General features: G+C 38.5%; 1 protein-coding gene across 2 annotated transcripts in view; it reads right to left on the bottom strand.

Annotated features, from left to right (window-relative positions):
- Positions 1–15,673, bottom strand: part of LOC137571936 (chaoptin) — a 123,614-nt gene extending 107,941 nt beyond the window's left edge. The window contains exons 1-2 of one of the 2 annotated variants that reach the window (XM_068283702.1): positions 15,562–15,571; positions 15,164–15,264 (exon numbers count right to left, since the gene is read on the bottom strand). The gene's annotated coding sequence lies outside the window, so the exon portion shown is untranslated. Of the gene's footprint in view, positions 1–15,163; positions 15,265–15,561 lie in introns of both variants that reach the window. The other variant, XM_068283701.1, reaches the window with a different exon arrangement.
- Positions 15,674–20,739: the final 5,066 nt, after the last annotated feature.

The following is a 20,739-nucleotide window of genomic DNA, read 5'->3' as shown; positions in this document are numbered from 1 at the left end:
CAGTTGCCTCTAGTTGTTGTTGTTGCTTTTTTTTCATTCTGACTCGTAATGTCTATATATTTGAAACACTTGCACACACACATATACACACATTCGCACAAAATCAATGTCTGCAAATCAATGCCAACAACCAAAAATTGTTTGGAAATTTTTGTTTAGTGATCGAAATTGGAATTACCCTTTTAAAAATTGGAGAATATTTACTCCTAGACTTCTTTCTATGAGCCAATGTTAATTGTCTACGTGTGTATGTGTGTGTCCGTTGTCTTTTTACCTATTCTTAAGCAACTGTTAAAACACTATTAAGCCAATGTTAAGCCACTGTAAAATGTTTATCTTCTTTAAGTCTCGATCTTCATTTGCCACTGTGCCAGTGTGCGTGTGTGTGTGTGTGTAATAGACAGAAAACAAGAGAAATCAGTTGCCATAACCACACACCAGCAGTTCTTATCACCCTTCTACCTATCTAGACACATATCCACACCCCGCACTTCCGGACATAGACAAGTGGCAAGTGATGGTGAGACGACAACTGTGGAAGGGAGTGGAGAGGGGGGGCGGGGCAAAAAGTCAAATGGATTGAATATTGAGTTTATGATGTTGTCGCTGGCAATTTTCGTTAGCTTTAAGCGGTTTGGCGTTGGGCTGCTTGCTGTTGGCTGATGCTTTTGTGTTGGCTGTTGGTTGTTGGTTGCTGGTTGCGTATACGTAATGTGGCCTCTTCTTGGTTGTGTGCGTGCATGCGTGTATTCCCTGTGTATGTCTGGGTGTGTGTATATGCATATGTGTGTGAGTTTTGTCGATTATATGCTTCAGAGAGCTGCCAACACACATAGTCAGGCAGCCAGGCAGGCTGGCAGGCAGTCAGCGTTCGTCTACGCTTCACTGGCGACGCCTCAACAGCGCTTTGTTCTTGCTGTCCTCTTGTGTGTTTGTGTGTGTGTGTGACTGTTTGTGTGTGCGTGAGTTTTGGGGTATGTGAGTGTGTTTATGGACTCATGCAGTAAATTGAATTTTGCCCACAACAACGACATTAGCCATATCAAAGACGCTTCTCCCTTTTTTCTCCTTTTCTTTTATTTTGTTTTTTTTTTTTTTTTTTTGGGGGGAGCCATCAGCCTTTTCTATAGAAGATTCGACACATTCCATATATGTGGGGTGATGGGTGATTTTCTTTTTTTTTTTTTTGGCTTTGTTTTATTTTGCGTTCTTGTTATTTTTTTTCCTTTTTTTACATGGCAACAGAGGTTTTTCGGGTTATCAGAGTTTGAGTTTTGCTTTAGCTTTTTGGGGGGCTCTGATTTGGCTTTGGGCTTTATCGACAGCATAATTTTATATGCCAACGCGCTTTTTCAGCCATATTAGCATATGGCAATAATGATGACGATGATGATGATGAGAAGGACCTCGACGACAAAATGACGATGATGGAATTCTGATATCTGATATTTGATGCATCGATTTTTGCCTTTGTGTTTTTGGGAAGAACCTTTCTTTCAAATAACTAACCAGACACAAACAAACACACAAACAAATTTCATTTTATTTGGTCAACTTTAGCAAACCAAATCAACCAACAACAACAATAATTTGCCAATGGACTGTGAAATTTATTTGGTCCAATGGAAAAATAAAACTTAAATAAAATCAGCAAGCAGCAAAAGAAAAAGTTCTTCTATCGCGGAAATTGCGAAAATGCAAATGCAACTGGTGTTAGCTGGTGGTAATGGTCTTGGGGGGTGGGAAAAGAGGGGGGGATCGGCTATTATTACTACTGGTTACTCCAGCGAATGGTGAATAAATGGGATGCTATGGGCATAATTGTTATTCAAGTTAGTTCAAGTTCAAGTTAAATTCGCCACTTCGCAACACTTTTTGCAGTTGTTCAGTTTTTCTTTTTTCCTTTCTTTTCTCCAAGTGCAAATTGATTTTTGTGTGATGTGCCACGCCTCTGAACTAACTTCCTTTCGATATGATGTGTCATTTCAATGCCTGTTCAACTGTGAGTTGTGTAAAACTTTTTCCTACTCTCTCTCTTTGTGTTTTCCATGCAGAGGAGACAAAGACTTGTTTTTTTTTTTCTCCACAAATTGCGGTGCAAATTTTGCAACTTTTGCATAAAGTTTGACGCAAATTACCTAAGCGAAGGCAACGGAAAGCGGCTCCAACTCCAATAACCAAGCGAAGCTGTTGAAAAGTGAAAAGCGTAAAGTAGTTTTCTCACTCCCCTTCGACACCCCCTTCCACCGTCATCCAGTCTTTTGCCACTTTAACAAACAAAAAAAAAAAAAACTTTTCTCTTTCCAGATTGTGTGACAAATGCGGCAAACAACTCAACAGACAAGTAAAGAGAGAGATTGAGAAGAAATAAGAGAGACAGAGAGAAAAGGGAGGGATTGAAAATTAAGACGAAAATTATTTACATAATTTCTGTAAGTCGAAAATTATTAATATAAAAAAACAAACTTTATAATCAAATATATAAACTAGTTTGCTTGAGCTGCATAAAATTAATAATAAGAATACATTTTGGCAATTCACCCAAAAAGTAGGCTACACATGTTAACAAATTCAATTAGACAGAAAGAGTACATTCACATTCGGTTAAATTAGCATGTGAAGTTTCTAATGTATAGATTTTTGGTTCACCTAATCATGGTAAACATTTGCCTAGTGTATTCATATTTAAAGAGTTCATTTAAAATGCGCGACGCGTTCATGGAAATGCGTTTCGAAATGGAGTTAACCGCTGACTGAATGAATGACTGACTCACTGAGTTGAATGTGGGGCGTTGACTCTTGAATTACGCGCTTTAAAAACAATTTTGTCGATTTGCAGTTTTTCTTTTTGTTTAAATATTTTATTGCGCATATCAAATTCGCATTCAAGCGGAAATCCCTAAACAGAACCACACACACACACACACACACACACACACACAAGCACATATACATATGCATGCACGTGCTGGCTGTCACTCGCTTGTTTGGTTTCCTTCATGTTTATGAATACATTTCGCCAAAGGAGCAGGAACATCAGCAGCGGCACCAACAGCAGCAGGATAAGGCGCAAGATGCCAATACCCACCGCCACCTTGAGAATGCCTTGAGCAATGCCACCACAGCACAGAGCAGAAGAAATCAGCACGCAAAGTTATATTTTATTGATTCTAAACTGACTGTGATATATGTATGTCTGTATACAGACACTCACACACACACACTCACAAATATTTATATATGTATGTTCGAGAGTTGGTGTGTGTGTGTGTGTGAGATGGCCTGGTCGTTGGGTCTTTGGTCCTCGGTCCTGGCCTGGCTCGTTGTCTCGTTGCGCTTGGCTGGGCAAAATACCATCATGATGCTGATGTTTAAGTGCGCACGTGATGTTGTAGGCATCGAAGGAGGCACTGCAAGAGGTTGCAAAAGGCTAAACAGAGGCGCGGCCAATTCGTGGGTTGGGTGCGAGGTGTGCTGGTTTGAAAATAGCGGCGCAAAAAAAGTGAAAAAAAGGAAAGCCAACAAGCGGCCAGCGTCGAAAGAATGAACGAAGTGGAGCAATCAGTTTGGGTTTGGGCCTTTTTTTTTTTCTGTTTTTGGCTTTCGTTTGGTTTTGTTCTGAGTGCCGAATTTTACGTTCGCTCGAATTTAACGCCTTTTTTCTTTCCCGATTTTTGTTGTTGTATTTTTTAGTTCGGATTCGCTTCCCTTTTTCTGTGTTACGCTGCGGTTCACCTGTCTAGCTCCACAACCGGGCAAGCAAACTATATTTACCTCATCATATCTTTAAAAAAAATTAAAATTTTTAATGTTCAATAAACTATCGATACTTTTTCTACTTACTATTACTTTTCAAAGTTTTCAATATTTCTTTTCAGAGCTAAAAAGTAAAAGCTAAACTCATAAGATCTCATAGATCGATAACAACAACAAAGGGAACCCCTTTTTGAAATTACAAATTTTGTACAACTTACTTTAAACTGTTATCGATATATGATTTCGATTTAGATTGAAAAATTTCCTTATCGATTTTACAATTCGAAAATTGAAGTCCTGACAGATGAATTTTGGTTCAGGTCTGCCCATCTCTATTGCATTTACCTGATGGCTGCTTGCATGATGCATCGATGTGGAAATAAAACTCTGAATCAGAGACCTGAAGCCATGGAGCCATAAGCTGTGCATCCAAATGCATGCATACATACATATATTGCCCATAGCCAGACTGTAAAGTTGCTGCAGAAGCAACCGAACGGCAACAGCAACAGCATCCACATCGACATCGGCAACGGCATCAACATCAACATCCGCATCACTTCTGTCTCGCCGATTGACAGTTTAATAGTTTTTCTAGTCAATATTATGCTACTTCGTGCCTGCTAGACAGCCGCACAATTTGCGGCCCTCACTCTGTTGTGGTGGTCGCTCTTGTAGGCTAAGAGCTAAGAGCTGGCTGCTTCTTGGCTAACTCATTTAGGCTATATTTGAATTTTGATTGCAGGACAACAGCAGCTGCATTAGCAAAAATCCATTGAAAAAGGCTTTTTGGTGCTTTTTGCAACACAAAGTAAATTGCAAATACAATTTTCGGTGCATTAGTCTCGGCCTTTTGCCGATATTTTTACCTGGTTTTTGAAATCAAATTAAACCCATACTTAAATGGGCTTTATTTTTGGCCATGGAACCACCATGTTGGCCAAAAGCTAATACAAATGGCAAAGGAATTTCATTTGAAAGTTAATACACAGGTATTAAATGTTTTAGCCGCAATTTACAAAGGACGATTACAGTTTACTTGATGATGCTGGTTTTTGGACTTTTATGGATATTGGTTTGATAGTTTAAAGTTTTGAAGTTCGCATTTAAACTTTGAATGGTTTTTAAATCATCTAGCTGTATTTTTATTTTCTACAAATATAAATATCATAAAAAGATTTTGTCAAAAGGAATGCCAAATCTAAGCACCATAACAAATTATTTAAATAAATTTAGAATGGATTTAACAAAAAGGAAAGGTTCTTTTGACTTTAAAGGAATGCGTTTTTTCGCTTTGTCCCAATGGCTCAATTGTCCTTTATTTTGTCTTGAAGCGCTTCTCTTTTGTCCAGAAATATAAACGAATTTGAATTACCATAAAAATATGTGGCCCAATTTTGTTCAAGTTATGACAGGCCAACAACAGAAAGAACATCCCTACCACTCACCCAATAATCCGCCCAGTCAATCGTCCCTTTCATTCTAACTTACTTTTGCTTACATTTTATATCTCTTTCCCTTTCTATGTGTCTTCCTAACTACTTTGTGGGTATGTGCATAAAATCAGATATCAAAAATTGTTTACAAATAATTTAATAGCCACAACACACGCATACATACGCATGTCACGCATTCGAATGGGCAACACACACACACACACACACACACACACACATGCAATCCATAAATCGGCTTTGTGTGACCAGGAACCCAGGGCACAAAACAATGCATTAGTATTGGTGGGGAGAGATTTGTTGGCTTGCCCCACTCCTTCTCTCTCCTTCTAACACTTTTGCGGTCAAAACGACAAAAGGACCCGCCAACCATGTGTGCCCCTCTTCTCATCCCTCTTTCTCTCTTTCATCCTATATCCTTGTTGTTGGTCATAAATAAAATGTTAGTCCAAAAACAGTGTAAGCAACTGTTGGGACGGGAAAAGCTGGGCAAGGGGAGCTTCGGCTTTGGGTTGGTCAAGCACAAGGAACAGGGAGGAGGGACATGGGGCAACGGATGCTACTACACGACATTAGGCCGAATTAATGCGCGCAAGGACTTAAGTCGCAAATTTATTTCTATTCAACATACGAGACAAAACGACGAGCTGCAGAACAAGCGTACCCTTATACCCCGGTCCCCGGCTATTACTCTCCGCAATCCCTGAGATACACAGCGAGTAATTTTTGGGGGGATTCTAATAGCAAACAAATCCTCCATAATACGAATCGTCCAATTAGGATTTCGACTTCTTCTCGATGCAAATTATTACCTTACTATTTCCTATTCTAAGGGGAAATGACAACACAAAATCTATCGAAATAAAGTTATAATTAAACTTAAATATCCACCAGTAAAGGTGTTGCTAACATTTCGAAACGTATCACAAGATGAAGCCGTCAATAAGGCAATTTATGAAAAATAAAATCATACGTTTACATTTACTCTAAAAACATATGTCGATATCGAACGACCTAATCGTACTTTTAGTGAATCGAATCAATCGAGAGTCTTTCAAAACAACAAATCAGAGAAATACATACATATATGAAAGCCAGCATTACCATATGTTAGATATTGTGTGTGTATTATTAGATTTCTTTCAGTGCATTGATGCGTGTATGTGATGGTGATCGGATGATGGGGCAGTGGGTCGGTTGGATGCTGTTAAACATTTCGGCATGACAGTGGAAATCCGGCGATAAATGTTACCAGCAAATGTGCGTGTGCGTTTACGTTTGCCTACCAACAAAATGGTCAGTCAGTAGGAGAAGAGTCAAGAGTGAAAGAGGGAGAAAAGAGAGATAGAAAGAGAAGTCGGCGTAAATGCTAACTGGGACAATTTAGGTGCTCCATGGAACTATTCATTTTGTAGGAATAAGGGAGACGACAACGACAACGGCATCGACCGACGACAACGACACGACACACGCTTTGTGTTAATTTGTGGACAAATTTCGGCGCCGCAACGGAAGCGTATTGCTAAGGCACAGTCAGGCACAAAAGTAGTTGTTGGATAGGGCTATGATGGTGGTTGAATGACCATTGTCTTGCTCTTGTGTGCCGCCTCTAATCCCAGAGATCAGCAATCGATAATGAAGTTGCCGACAAAACACACGCACCAGTGTCATAAGTTAGAGATGGTGACAGCGAGAGCGAGACAAAAAGAGAGAGTGAGCGAGGGAAGAGGCAAGAGGCCAAAACCGATTTGTTTGCTGCAAATCCAGTTATCGATGAGCTTTGATGATGTTGACCAACATTAGATGGTTAAGGCAACGTAACATGTGAACGGACGGATTCAGGCCACTGTTTCAATTTATGCTAAGCATTCGAGAAGGCAGAAAGAACACTGAATAGGGTGACCAATTTGAAGAGGGGACCATGGAACGTAAGAGATGGTTTGCGGGGCAAACGTTTTTGCTTAACACAACACTTCAAATGGTAGGAAAAGCGACCAAGTCGAAGTCCCCTTTTGGTGTGGTTTTTGGTATTGGATTGTTGCATGTGCATTTGACAAATTTATTGTATGCTTAACGACAAAATTCGAAATTCAGTGAAGCCAGAGGGTAAGATGGACAACCAAGATGGCTACTTGCATACATGACCGTACTGTCAAAGCTTTAAGTTGGGCAATTGAACAAATATTTAACCAAATTATCAATGTATATATAATAGACCCCAAAGGATGATGAATAGACCCGATGGCGACTACTCAAACAGGGCTGGCAGCAATTACACACTATCCCTATCCATCTATGGTTCGTTGGAAATTATCTATGGCCCCAAAATGTAGGCAACATTTTTTTTCCTGTTGCTGTATACTTTTTGCTTACTCAGCGCGAAACAATTAAAAACCGTAAATGTCCCCACATGACAAAGTGTGAACTTAATTTCATTTTTCGTAATTTACAGCAGAGCAAAGCAAAAGACAAAGTGCTGGCTGGATACGAGAAGATGAGGTAGGTAGTAGGAGAAAGACTAAATGGCCAAAAGAGAACTAAATAGTATAAATGAAAATGCTTTTTCTAAAGCCACAAAAACAAGACAGTAGACAAAACGACGATGAAGAAGAAGTAGAGGCAACAAGAGTAGCAGCAACAGAAAGTGGAGATGGAGGCAAAGGCAAACCAGAAGGACCAAAAAGGAGCCATAGAAGACAAGCAAAATCGACAATAACGAGCAAAACGAAGTACACACAAATGAAAGTAATTTTCGAAATACATACTTATGTCTCTGTGACTCTGTGCTTCTGTGTCTGTCCTGTGTGTGTCCCTTACTCTTCCTCACTAGTTGCAGTTGCAGTTCTCGTATGAGTCATTTTTCAAAGCTTAATTTCCACAAAAACAAACAGCAAAAAAGGAACTGTTTTTCTCTCCTTCTGTCTCTCCCTGTCCCTCTCGGCGGCTTCCTCCGAAATTCTTCACCGACAAAAAGGGAGTAGTATAAATTCCATTATATATACATATGTATATACATACATATAGAATAAAAAAAAAACACAAAAATGCTGAAGCAAATCGCATTGGGTAAAACAACAAATTTTAATGTAATGAAACCGGAATACCAACACAGACAAACACAAACGGAAAACAAATCATAAGGGCGAAACTTCAATTAATAAACATTGCATTCCAAGACATTCGCTTTAAAGGTGAAAACATTTCAAAATCATCTCAAAGCAAACGTTTCCTATAACTGAAAAAAATGTTAGGTTAGTTTGAATATATTTAAGAAGAAAACATTTAATTTAATTGAATTAAACAACCAAAATTCAATTTGGATTCTGTATCCCCATGAAATTTAGGAAAATATGTTTCAAGTAATAGCTGCTTCCATATGTTTTTAACTCTCTGTCATAACTAAATTTGGCAGAACTTTTCGAATTCTATAGCTTTCCTTCAATATAAGATTTCTTGGGAAGCTTTTCCTTAATGCTTTTGCAAAGGCTAATTTTCTAGTTTCTCGATTTAAAGTCAACACATACTGGTATGCGGATGTGTCCAATCTAGCTTAAGCTGTCTAAATAAACGCAATTGTTATGATTGCTTATGTGCTTCCATCACAATATGAAGAAAACTTCACCAAGAAGGAAGAACTAAATGTTAATGCAATTTTTATTTCGCGCCTTGACACTTTTTTATTTGTTGTTGGTCCTGTTTTTCTTACTTTTTGTGTGTGTGTTTTTTTTGTGCAAATTTTTGCACGTATGACAAAAAAGGAAAAAGGGGTGGCAAAAAGCGCGGAAAATGCACAGTGTCCTTAATGAATGTTTCATGAACTTCCTGCCGCAGCAGCAGTAGCAGCAACAGCAGCAGGTTGTGTTTAAATGCGCCACTTGCCGGTTTCGAGAGTAGTTTGGGTGAGTCGCCTAAGTGCAGGCACTAACTTCATTTGTGCCACGCAAAGCCTCTATATAGAAAGCGAGTTAAAGGCAGCGCACAAACAACAAACCGACACACAAAGAGAAGGAGGGAGAGACAAGTGAGGAAGGTGAAAGAGACAGAGGGGGACAGAGAAAAAGTTGAAGAGAAAACGCGTATGCGTAATTCAAGAGGTTTAGGCAAGGCTGCGTCAAAACAAACTGAAAGCCGCTCATACACACACCGATGCCACCTTTTCCCCAACTTTTCTTTCCATTGCGTTTCCACATCTCTGTTTCCTCTCAAACACACGTCCTCGTCATCGTCCTCGCCGTCGTAGTCGTCGTCGTCGTTCGTCGTCAGCAGCCCACGCAATTTGTATGCATTGCTGCATGGACAGAAGACGAGAGGTTCGAGGGATCGGAAAAATGCGGATGAAGATGTTGTACAACAGAGAAGAGAAGGGTGAGTGCAGAGGTGATGAGAAAACGGTGGACGACTTTGACTGTGATGCGTTTAGTTGAGCGGAAGTCGAGTGCTTTGGTAATTTGTAGCAAACTCTTGTTATTATTTTTCTTCATCATCCTCTTGTGCTTTAGCTACCCTCCTTTTCCTACCAAAACCAAACTCCACTGACTTCAGCTCCCACCAAAGGTTCCCCAAAGCTCCGTCACCGGGTCTTCGCTACACTTTGTGGGTGCAAGTGCAATGCATTTAAGTGTAGTCGGATATACTACTAAATGAATGAATTAAGCAGCAAATCCATGGATGAACACGGATGAACATGGATGAATTTCAATGAGTACAAAGATTCAATAAATAAATGTGGAACAGACCGCAATAAAGTCGAGTTGAGTGAAGTTTTAGAATGAGTAAACTAAAAGCACATGCCAAGTCATAGAACCGCATAGATAAGCAAAACATACATATGTTCTAACACAATGTAAACTCTCAGCCTAATGGACAATTGCAGTCTTTCTATTTGCAATTTCTTCTATTGAAAATTAAACATTGTCAGCTATTAAAAGAGGTTTTAAAGTTTACTAAAATCAATATGAAAATTGTGTTTAACTAAATTAGCTGACAAGCCAATGAAAAGAAACATGAAATTAACATTTTATGTTAGCAAATTGAAGCAATAATTGAAAATAAATAAATAAGGATACAAATTAAATGGCAAATTTAATGAAAATTTAACATTAGCCAAAAAGACACATATTGAAACACTTTGAAAGTAACTTAATGCAGTTTCTTTATATTATACACTATTTGTATGTACGGATGTATGTGAACTGATGGTGAGATGTTGTTGTTTTTGGTTCAAATGGATTTGACTATGCCGCAACTTCAAATTGAATTTCTTAGCCAAGCAATAAAAATGCAGCCAAGAAAACTTTTTGCAACTTCTTATCGCAAATTTCTTGGCCAGTGCAAAGAGAAATATATGTACATACATATGTAGAGAGAGAGAGAGTTAGAAAAAGAGGGAGGAGAGAGGGGGAAAAAGCCAAATAATTAGGGATTCACATTTGGTCAGTAGTGCTTTAAAGTTCTTTCAGTTGTTGTGCAAGAGAGTAAGCTGTATTGTATGTATTTCTTTTTTAATTGGCATAACAGGCCAAGAGCCAAGAAAACAACGAAGACGAAGGAGGTCAGAAGTTGTTTAGACTTGTTCAATAAGCAAAAGTTTTCAGGCGACAACAAAGACAGACATCGAGAGATAAAAAGAGAGAGAAGGGAGGAAGAAATGAAATTTGAGAATCATCAACTCGCCAAACCCTCACACACACACGCATACGTTTACACACATGTTTTGGTGTGTGTGTTGAAGGGCAAAGTTTGTCCTTGCGGTTGGTTGAAAAGTGAATGCGAAAAGTTGGCCAAGCCAACTCTAGGCCAGTCCCGGCCCAGCTCGGCCTGTCCAGCAGCATGGGCAGCAGCATCTCAAGTAATTTCATTGTTGTTCACAAAATTCTTTTGCCACTTTTGTGTCGTCGTGCACTTATTTATTATTTGGCTAATTCGCGCATTGCCAAAGTGGCCCAAACAATAACAATATCCAAGTAACAAAATAACGCAAGAACAGGAGACGACGACGACGGGAAAGAAAAACAAAGGTGGGGCTGATGGAGCTTCTGGACTGGGGACTGGGGGCGTGACAGGGTAGGGGATAGTGCAAAGCAAAAGTTTTTCTAGCCAAGTGGCGCTCGGTTTTCATCATTGGCTTTTGTTGCTTTTCTTTTCACTCGTTTTCTTTCTTCGTGCTTGTCCAATTCTATTTCACATTTGCACAAAAGTTTAAACAATGCCCACAAAGTGATAGAGGAACAGGACAGGACACCACAGGGCAACAGTGAAATAGTAGCGAAGGAAATGTAGTGGTGTGTGTGGTGCGTGCCCTGTGGTAGAGGATGGAGCGGAGATGCAATTTTCAAGGGGGATGAGTTTCTACGAAAACTTTTTCAACTCCCACAGAAAGCTGAAGCAGCAGAAGCATCAACAGCCGCTGCTTGCAACTTGCAACTAATTTGTCTGTCTATCTCTTTTCTCTCTCTCTCTCTCTCTCTTCTTTCACTCTCTCTCTTCATGTTGCTTTGGTTGTGTATCAGTTTTTAGCCTTTGTTTACAGCTGATTGTGTTTAGCTTTTTGTTCTTGGCCATGTTGTTCTTTGTGTATGTGGCCTAATGAATTGAAAGTTAAGCCAGCAACGGCAAATTCAAGACCATCAGAATATTTCCTCTCTACTCTCGCTCTCTCCATTACTCTATATGTGTGCGTCTCTTCCGCTTTACTCTTTTCTCTGGCTATCTCACAATTTGTTTTTTGCCATTCAGGCAAATGGAGTTTCTCCTTTCGAGTGAGTTAATTGAATTTTTTTCAAAGTTACAAGCTTCGTAATTAAATTGACAATTTTTGAATACATCCCAAAAAAAGAAAAAAAAACAACTTATATCGAAAAGGATAACTCTGGCGGTTTATATGCCTTTCAGTCATTGACCTTTAAGTGTATTGATATTTCAAACTTCCCTTCTGTAACCTCGTACAAATAAATGAATCTTCATTTTGGCATCAAGCTTGAAGTTTCAGTTTTTAGCAATTGTGGTCCTAATTTTGTGGTAGTTCTGGGTTTCCATGAGTCCACCTGGTCATCCTCTTTCCAAGTCACTGATATCACTATAAAACGAACCTCAGAGTATTTACATTTTCTTACTTGTTCCACTCGTTTTTATTATATTTTCATTCCCAATTTCTTTTTTATGCTTTTTCACGTTTTTTATATCGGCTATTTCTTCTTGCCACGTTTCTGGACTGGCCAAGTTGCAAACTGATCCAAACTGTTGGCTGGCTCTATGTGGCTTTTGGTTGGCTCATCAACTTGTAATCGCATTTTGGAAGAAACCAATTTTGCAGCAGATTTACATTTGCCTGGTGCTGCGCTGTTGTCTTTTTTTTTTTTTTTTTTTTTGTCTGCTACTTTTTCTTGGTTTGTTTGTTGTTTTTGCTGGACTTTTGCTTCGAGTTCTGGTCTGAGCGCTTATCTGACGCCTCTTGACATAATATATGGACCATTTCGTTTTTGCTTTGTTTTGTTCGGTGGCTGGCCGGTTTTTTTTTTTAACTCTGTTCTGTTCATCAGATGTTGTACTTCTTCAGTTGGTTCTGTTCTTTAGCTTTGTTTGGTGTTTGACTTTACTCACCGCAGACACCCAAAGAGATGAGGTTTTTCATTCCTTTTGTGCCTTGTGTGTAATTTGGTTTTGCTTTCAATTGTATGCCAAGAGAGTATAATTTAATTTGGAAACTTTTTTTCTTTTTGTCTACTTGGTGCCAGAAATGTGATTACAAGGAATGGCATCTTGTCTTTAAGCAGCAGCAAAGTCATAAAAAAAAAATCTCAGCGACATAATAAAATGGCGAATAATTAGTATCCTAAATATATAGAAAACCAACAAAAAAAAAAAAAGAGAGAGGGCGAAAAAAAAGAGAAAGAAAATGCGAAAAAGAAGCTGCTGCTGACAATTTCCTTAATGTCAAATGGAACGGAAATTGATAAGGACACATCAATTCGTTGTCGTTCATCGTCGTCCTCGTCGTCGTTGGTCGCAGTCAGTCCTACCAAAGGTCTTGGAGATTTGCCGTGCGGAATTGCTGTTAAGTGTGGCTGTAACAAATTTAATTGCACAGTTCCCGCACCACTGCGTTCGCAACGAGGCAGACACAACGTAAAACGAAAGTCGACCGCCAGCCAGCCAGTCAGCTATTGCTAAAAACATGAAGGAGAAGTAAATGTACAAGGAGTACGTTTTGGGAAAGAAGAGGAAAGACGTTATACGGGATGACAGTGGATTAAAATTGATTTAAAGTGGTATAATTTACTTAATTTAACGATCTAATCGATTTTAAATCAGCATTTGTTTTCGATACATGGCTATAGAAACATTTTCTTACTATTACAATAAAAGAATTGGGTCAAAAAGCTCTTTGTCCTTTAACGTTGATTATGGCATATGCGACATTAAGATGTGGTTTGGTTTTGTTTTGCCGATAAATCTTAAATACAACTGTTTGTTAACTTTCTTGGGAGCGTTTTAATTGTAATCGATCCAATTTAAAGGCCATGAAAAGGAAAGTAAACAATAACAAAAAGAGCTCCATAATTTAAAAGTTGTTAAATTTTCGATTACAGTTCATTTGACTATCGGATGTTTGTCGCATTTATTGCTATGGCTATGAAATCGAAATCAATTATGACCATCCCATTGCCCATGGAAGGCCATAACATTCATCATTTTACACTTATTTCACCACCACTGGACCAATAATTGTTGCCAAGCCTCCGTATCCCACACACACACACCCCTCTGTCACTCTCTCCTTCTGTCGGTCTCCTTCTTTTTGCTTTTATCCCCTTTTCAAATATTCAAACATGGCCTACAACAGCTGTTGCTACATGACTCGACAAGGATTTTCTTGCCCCCCTTGCCCTTGCCATTGCCATTGCCATTGCCGCTGCTCACTCATCTGGCTTGTGTGTAAATATTTGATTTTAGAGAAAATTTTCAAAAGGCCTTGGCTTTCATTTTCAGCTTGCTGTCGGCCTGCCTGCCTGTTGCTGTTAAGGCCCAAACACGAAAAAAATGACTAGCAACAGAAGGAAACGGTAATGGAGCAAGCAAAGGCGGCAAAAGAACACAAAGTAAACCGCTTAAAATGTTCAAACGTTCCCTCCCACTACCCCACCCCGCTACCAAAATCTGGTCGAAATGATTAATTTATTGAAATTTACGCTTATTGCCATTTTCAAAAATTTATTTATGCGTTGTTTTCTCTTCACTTCTCTCGATAATTTGTCAAAAATTGCCATAAATTATGATTTCGAAAAAGCAAAAAGCGGCAGTAGCCACAAAGCTTTGGGTCCCCTCCACCCGTATTTTTCCCTTTCTGACAATATTTTCTCCATTTCTCCAGCATCATTCACACAAATTATAGTTTTGTAAGCAAGACAAGAGAGCATTCAATTTGTCTGCGGTTTATTCGGTTTATAAAGTGGAGGCTTTTGCATATTCACAAATTACGACAGCCCCAGACATGGATGAGCAAAAATAGGATACGATTGAGGGTCTACAAGGGTTGGGTTGCAGGAGAGGGACCGAAATTCATATTGTTGTTTGCGGTTGGGACACAAATTTTTGGCCACATAGTGGCAGCAGTCGCCCTGCAACAATGCAGGCAGTAACAAACAATGCTATCGATGTAAGTAGAATGTAAAGTAGGCTCTCTTCTTTTGGTTTTGGTTATGCAACAAAATTCTCATTCCATATGCTACCACACACTGAGCGAAAAGTTAGTAAAATATTCAACCTTAAGCCGGTTAGACAAATTTCTCATTGAAAGAATTTGATTATGCACATATTTTCCATTTTGAATTTTTGATACCTTTTTGTTTTTAATTCAATCATTTTTAGATTTCGAAAATTCTTTTGCTACTTTTGCTGTCAGTGTAGTCTGTCAAATGAAATGAAATGTTCAGGTTAAAGATAAACACATTTACCATTTCGACAACGCCTTCAATTATTAATTATTATCACCGCAAAGCCAAATGTGAAAGCTTCAATTAAAACTTACGCATACAAGGACCGTAAAGAGGAGCAACTGAAAAGGAAGGACACCTGTACAAATACTTGAACACACGCACAGAGAGGAAAAGGAAGAGAGAGAGAAAGTATTTGTGTGTGTGTGTGTGTAAGTGTAATCAGTTTTAACTTTATTGAATTGGTCGTTTCGTGGCCCAGATTTCACTCCTTGTCTGAAGCTTTTGGCCTTTATTCATCTTTTTCTGTCCAGTCTTGTTATTTCTGTGTTTTTTTCCAGTTTCAGTTTTTTTGATCTTGTTTTACTGTTGCTATAATGTTTTTTTAATGATTTATACAAGGATTAATTTATACTCACTAATGGATTTCACTTGGCAATGCAGAATGCAGGCCAGAGCAGTAGAATTGAGCAGGGCGCAGACCATTCAATATTATCAATTACGTAGCAGAACCACTGTACTGGAGTCCTGTAAATAAGTGAAATACAACAAAATTAATTAAGGGCGCAATAAGCAGGATTCGTTGTTATTTTATTGGTCTTTTTCCCCCTCATTCTCTCTCAGTTGCCGTTGTTGTTGCTGTTCCTTATGCACTATAGATAGTTGTTGTTTACGTTCCGTGCTGCTGGGCCGCTTGCCGTTTGTTTATTGCTCGATACAATTAGTTCAGTTTTTGTGTGTGCTTTTTGGGCGAGAAATCAAAGAACAAGAGATTTCCATTTCTATATAGAACTTATTTGCCCCAAGAAATATATGTCCTACGATGTCCCGGCAATGGCTGTCAATAAAATAAATGAACGACCATTAGCAATGGAAACTGATGATGGAAACACTTAAAAAGTGTGCCACACCGCCACGCCCCTTCAGAGCACATTAAAAACCAAAGGAAGACACAAAGAAACAAGAAACAAAAAAAAGAGCAGTCAATGGTGAAGAGAAGAGAACAGAACAGACTGCGAGACCATGACGAAGAGCCAAAAAGACTCCAAGCAAGAGAAATGAACTAAACTGGCACTATGGAGACGACATGAAGTAATTGTGAAAACAAAATAATAATATTCCATAAAAAAATATGCTTATATGTTTCTTCTTTGGCTTTTCATAGGATCAACATCTGACTATTTTGTGACTGTATAATGAAACTATATAAAAATTGTAGTTTATAATAACCTAGTTTAAACGAACTGCTTGCTAAAACTATTAAATAATTAGTCAACCGTCAAATAATCAAATTTATACTTATCGATTCGATGTCCCTAGTTTGATAACTATCTTCATATGGATAATTGTTTCCACTGTACAAAACTCAAAGCCTGGTCTTGATGATAAGATAGACAAACCCAAACATCTGTGGGCATGCGGAAACACGGTTGTAGGAAGGGAGAGATTTTCAGTGTGGGTCACAAAAGCCGAAGGCAAACAAGTCGCGTACATTTGTGCAAATAAAATTTGCTTGAATAATTTTATGAATGGCAAAAGGAAAGCTGTAAAAGTGAATGATGATGGCAACCAGGGAGATAGCGAACGAAGGCAAGAGGGTGAGGAAAAGAGGTAATGAAGAGGGGAAAAGAAGAAGCAGAAAGGTGTAAGAGAGAGAGAGAGAGAGACAGGGGAAGGGTACAAGAACCGCAACTATTTTGATGGAAAGCTGACATAGAATTCTACTTTAGTTATTTTACTATTTTTCCTCTCCTCATTTTATCAAAGGGTTAATTGCAGATACTTGCTGAATTTTTCTTGCGGTGCATTGGCACACGCGCCGCCACCAAGGCAGCTTGTTAGTGTACGTGTGTGTGTGTAAGAGTGAAGTGTTTAAATAAACGACAACACTTGAAATAAATTGCAGCAAATCAAGTTAAATAAATTGCGCGAATGTACAAAACATCAGCACTCGCTCTTCTCCTCGACAAAATGAATAGCGAATAGCGCAGCAAGGACCAAGGACGACATCATGGCCAGACCAGCCCAGACTGAGTAGGTTGAGGAGCAGGTCGTTATCACTCACACACACAGACACACACACAAACACAGACACATTCACACATATGCCGCCTAGGTTTCATTTTCACGTGAAAACATGTGAGCATGTTTGGTTTCTCTTTTTTTTCATTCCTTTTTTATATTTTCATTTTTTTTTTTGTTGCTTTTTTTCTTGCTTGCTTCTATTTTTTTTTTTTTTGATTTGATGCTAAATGGCTTGCAGGATATGTCAGGGATATTGATGCCATTCAACCGTATGGCAAACGTGCCGGCTATCAATTACATTGAGTTGCTGTCCATTTAAACGGAATCTCTCTTTAAAAGCTAAAAACAAAGAGAAACCCTTAAGGGGACTCTGGGGTTTGAGTCAGTTGGCCAGTTGAGAGCTAATTAAGCTGAATAGATGGTGGTTAATAACCCATCCCGGGGTAAATTGAAAGGTCACTAACATTTCATAAATGTCTGAAATAGAAAGATATGTAATATGAAAGCAAAAACTGTGATATCAAATTTCCCTATTTCTATTATTTTTATAAAATAAAAAGGAGAATACTTTGAGTCTTTTTTTCTCAATAACTTACCAAACAAAACATTTTTCCAACTCTTAGTGCAAATTTACTTAATTGGGGTAGATTTCGATTAGTTTGGTATTTCTTTTAATTATTTATTGAGACAAATACCGTCATTTTCCTACAGGCAACCAGCCAACCCGCTTTTGTTTGATTGTGTTTTCGATTGCCCGAAATCCGTGCATCAAATTCATTTTGATATCATTTGGCCTCTTTGCCCTTGGGGAACCATTGCAGTTGCCTTTATGGACTATGCCTGGTTGGATCAAAAAGGTATAAGAAAAAGACAGCGGTAAAGAAAATAAAATGAGAAGCCATATGGGATGGGAGAGGGGAGGATTTCTTCTGCATGTATGAGTGCAAAAATAAGTTTAGGCTTGCATTTTCTCCTATTCATGGCGACCTTTTCTTCCTTTTTGTTTTTTTTTTTGTTGCTTTTTATATTTAAACTCTATTTTTATTGGCAAGAACACAGAAAGTTTTTCTGTTGAAGCGCCACTTCAGCAACTCACATACATACATAAACCCACACACACACACACACACACCCAAATACACACATAAAGGCAAAGTTGTATTACATTTATGACACTTTTGAATATATTTTTGTTAGAATTTTTTTCGATGCTATTTTTGTTTTCCTTATATACATGTACGTTTATATATTTCTGCTTTAGTTTTTTTGTGCTGTTTTGCTCTCAGCACGTTTGCTGTTTTTATTTAACTCGCCATTACATTTTTACAACATTTTGCCCCCCTGCCCGCACCCTACCAAAAAACCCCTTTCTTACTTTTACCAACCTCTTTTACCATTGCTATTTGTGTGTTGACAAAGCGACAAAGGCAAACAAAGCAAAGAGTAAACAACGCAGCAGCAGCAATGGATATAGAAGGGGTAACATATGGGGACTGAGAAGGGAAGAGAGAAGTGACGCACACACACACACATATACACACATTTTAGTTCGACGACATTTCATCAAAAAATACAACAAAAAAATTGTATTTTTGGCAATGAGTCCAACAAACAAAAACTTCAAGTCCTTAACGCACTTAATCAAAGCAAAAGCAAAAGTATAGCATACTTTTTGGGCTAGGCAACAGAAGCTGCCACAGAATAAATAAGCTGAAACGAAAGGCATACACTACATATATGAAGCGGGGATGCGAAGCCGGAGTGAAGCAGGCATCTAGAAGGGTTCCCCTTCTCCATTTAGTGGCAAAGAAGAGGGGGAAAAATGGAAAATAAAATAAATAAAATGAACAAATAAAAGAATTCTTTCGCCCGCATACATATGTTGTTGTCTTCATCATTTTAAGAGCCACACAGAGTCGGTGGGTTGGGGAAACAAAGAACACCCCAACAAAAAAAAAAAAAATAAAAGAAGATGAAAATCAAGGCTGAGGACCGGGAGAAAAGCAAGCAAAGCGAAAAGGAAGTTAACCCACATTTATGAGACTAACCATTAACACAGATTTTTGCTATTGACTTAAAATGTATTAAAGCCAAGCCAAACTGAAGCAAAGTTTGAGCAAATATCTGAAGAATTTAAGACATATAAATGTGTAAGAAAGAAATCAAAACCGACAATGAGTGTTAAAATCAATAATTCGCACTTACTGAACTGAAACCCAAACGAATTCTTGCTTTCTGTTGAAGCAAAGTGTAGTAGAGTAACCGGTCTAACCGATTTTTTCATTTGTCCACCGAAATGAAAGACATTTAAAAGTCAACTTGAATACTTCCTCTACTTTGCCACTTGCAATAGACAAAATGGTAACGATAATGATGCTGATAACTATGTATGATGCTGATGATGATGATGATGACAGGGACTAAGTACCTATTGCTACTACTACTCTGGCTACATGTAAAGGAGAACTTCAACGAGCAACCATTAGACAAGTTCTAGGCGATGTTTAACTATTTGGTTTATGAAAATTACACGCCATTCTTGCATCTACTTCTATACTCCTTCTTCTTATTCTTCTTCTACTGCTGCTGCTGCTGCTGTTGATGATGACCCGCAAGTTGATGTTGATATTCAAGTTGAAACATTCTCAACTTCAACTTCAGTTTCGAGAACTTCCGCCGCATAGATGTGGCTATTTCAAAAAAAAAAAAAAAAAAAAAAAAAGAAACAAGAAAAAAAGGCCACAACAACAAGCCAAAAGGATGCAAGAAAAGGCCATTCCATTGGCAACTTTTACCCATACATAGGGAACGAGAGATTCTCTCACGCTTATGTTAGTTGGCGGGTAAAAGTAAAGTTTTTGCTTTGCAAACAACAACCAATAAAACTTTAAGCAATCTTCCACAGCTTGTATCATGGTGGACCTTTGATGGGGAGTCACAAGGAGTTGCACACGCTTCGCGGCAGCATGTTTTTGTTTCTCCTCACCGTCACAATCTTCTCCACACCCTTTTTTTCCTATTCAGTTTTTGTCAGGTAGGCGAAGAGACTGTTTGTTAGATAGAAAGAGCAACGGGGGTGTCCATACACACACACACACATGTTTGTGTTTGTATGTGTGTGTTTCTGGAACAAGGATAGGAAGTTGTTGTAGCGGCATTTTCCTGTTTCCGTTTTTGTTTTTGCTTTTGCCTTTGCTTAGATTCTCTCCTTGCGCCAAGCAGCTGCAATTCGATAAGAGGCAAACAAATGAAGGCAAACCACACGAACAAAAAAAAAAAAATTTAGTAAGGAAAAAGGAGTAAGAAAGGGCGAAAAAAAAAGGCATTTGAAAAACCAAAGAGCTTGTTTTTGTTTGCTCCAAATTTATTTTTTAAGTTTTGCAACAACTTGCCAAAATGTTTGCATTCACCTCCATTTCCATTGCCAGAGTCGACACTACAAATGCCCGCTCCACTCCCTCCCCCCATTCCATGCAGTCATCACTCTTATATGCAATTTTCGGTTTTTGCACTACTTTTAGCTTTTCGCTGCAAAATTTTTGGAGTAGGTACTGAAAGAGCACTTACCCAGA

The sequence above is a fragment of the Drosophila tropicalis genome, unplaced genomic scaffold (assembly GCF_018151085.1).
Source record: "Drosophila tropicalis isolate 14030-0801.00 unplaced genomic scaffold, ASM1815108v1 contig_158, whole genome shotgun sequence".
NCBI lineage: Eukaryota > Metazoa > Arthropoda > Insecta > Diptera > Drosophilidae > Drosophila > Drosophila tropicalis.
This window is presented reverse-complemented; position numbering and strand designations above follow the sequence as displayed.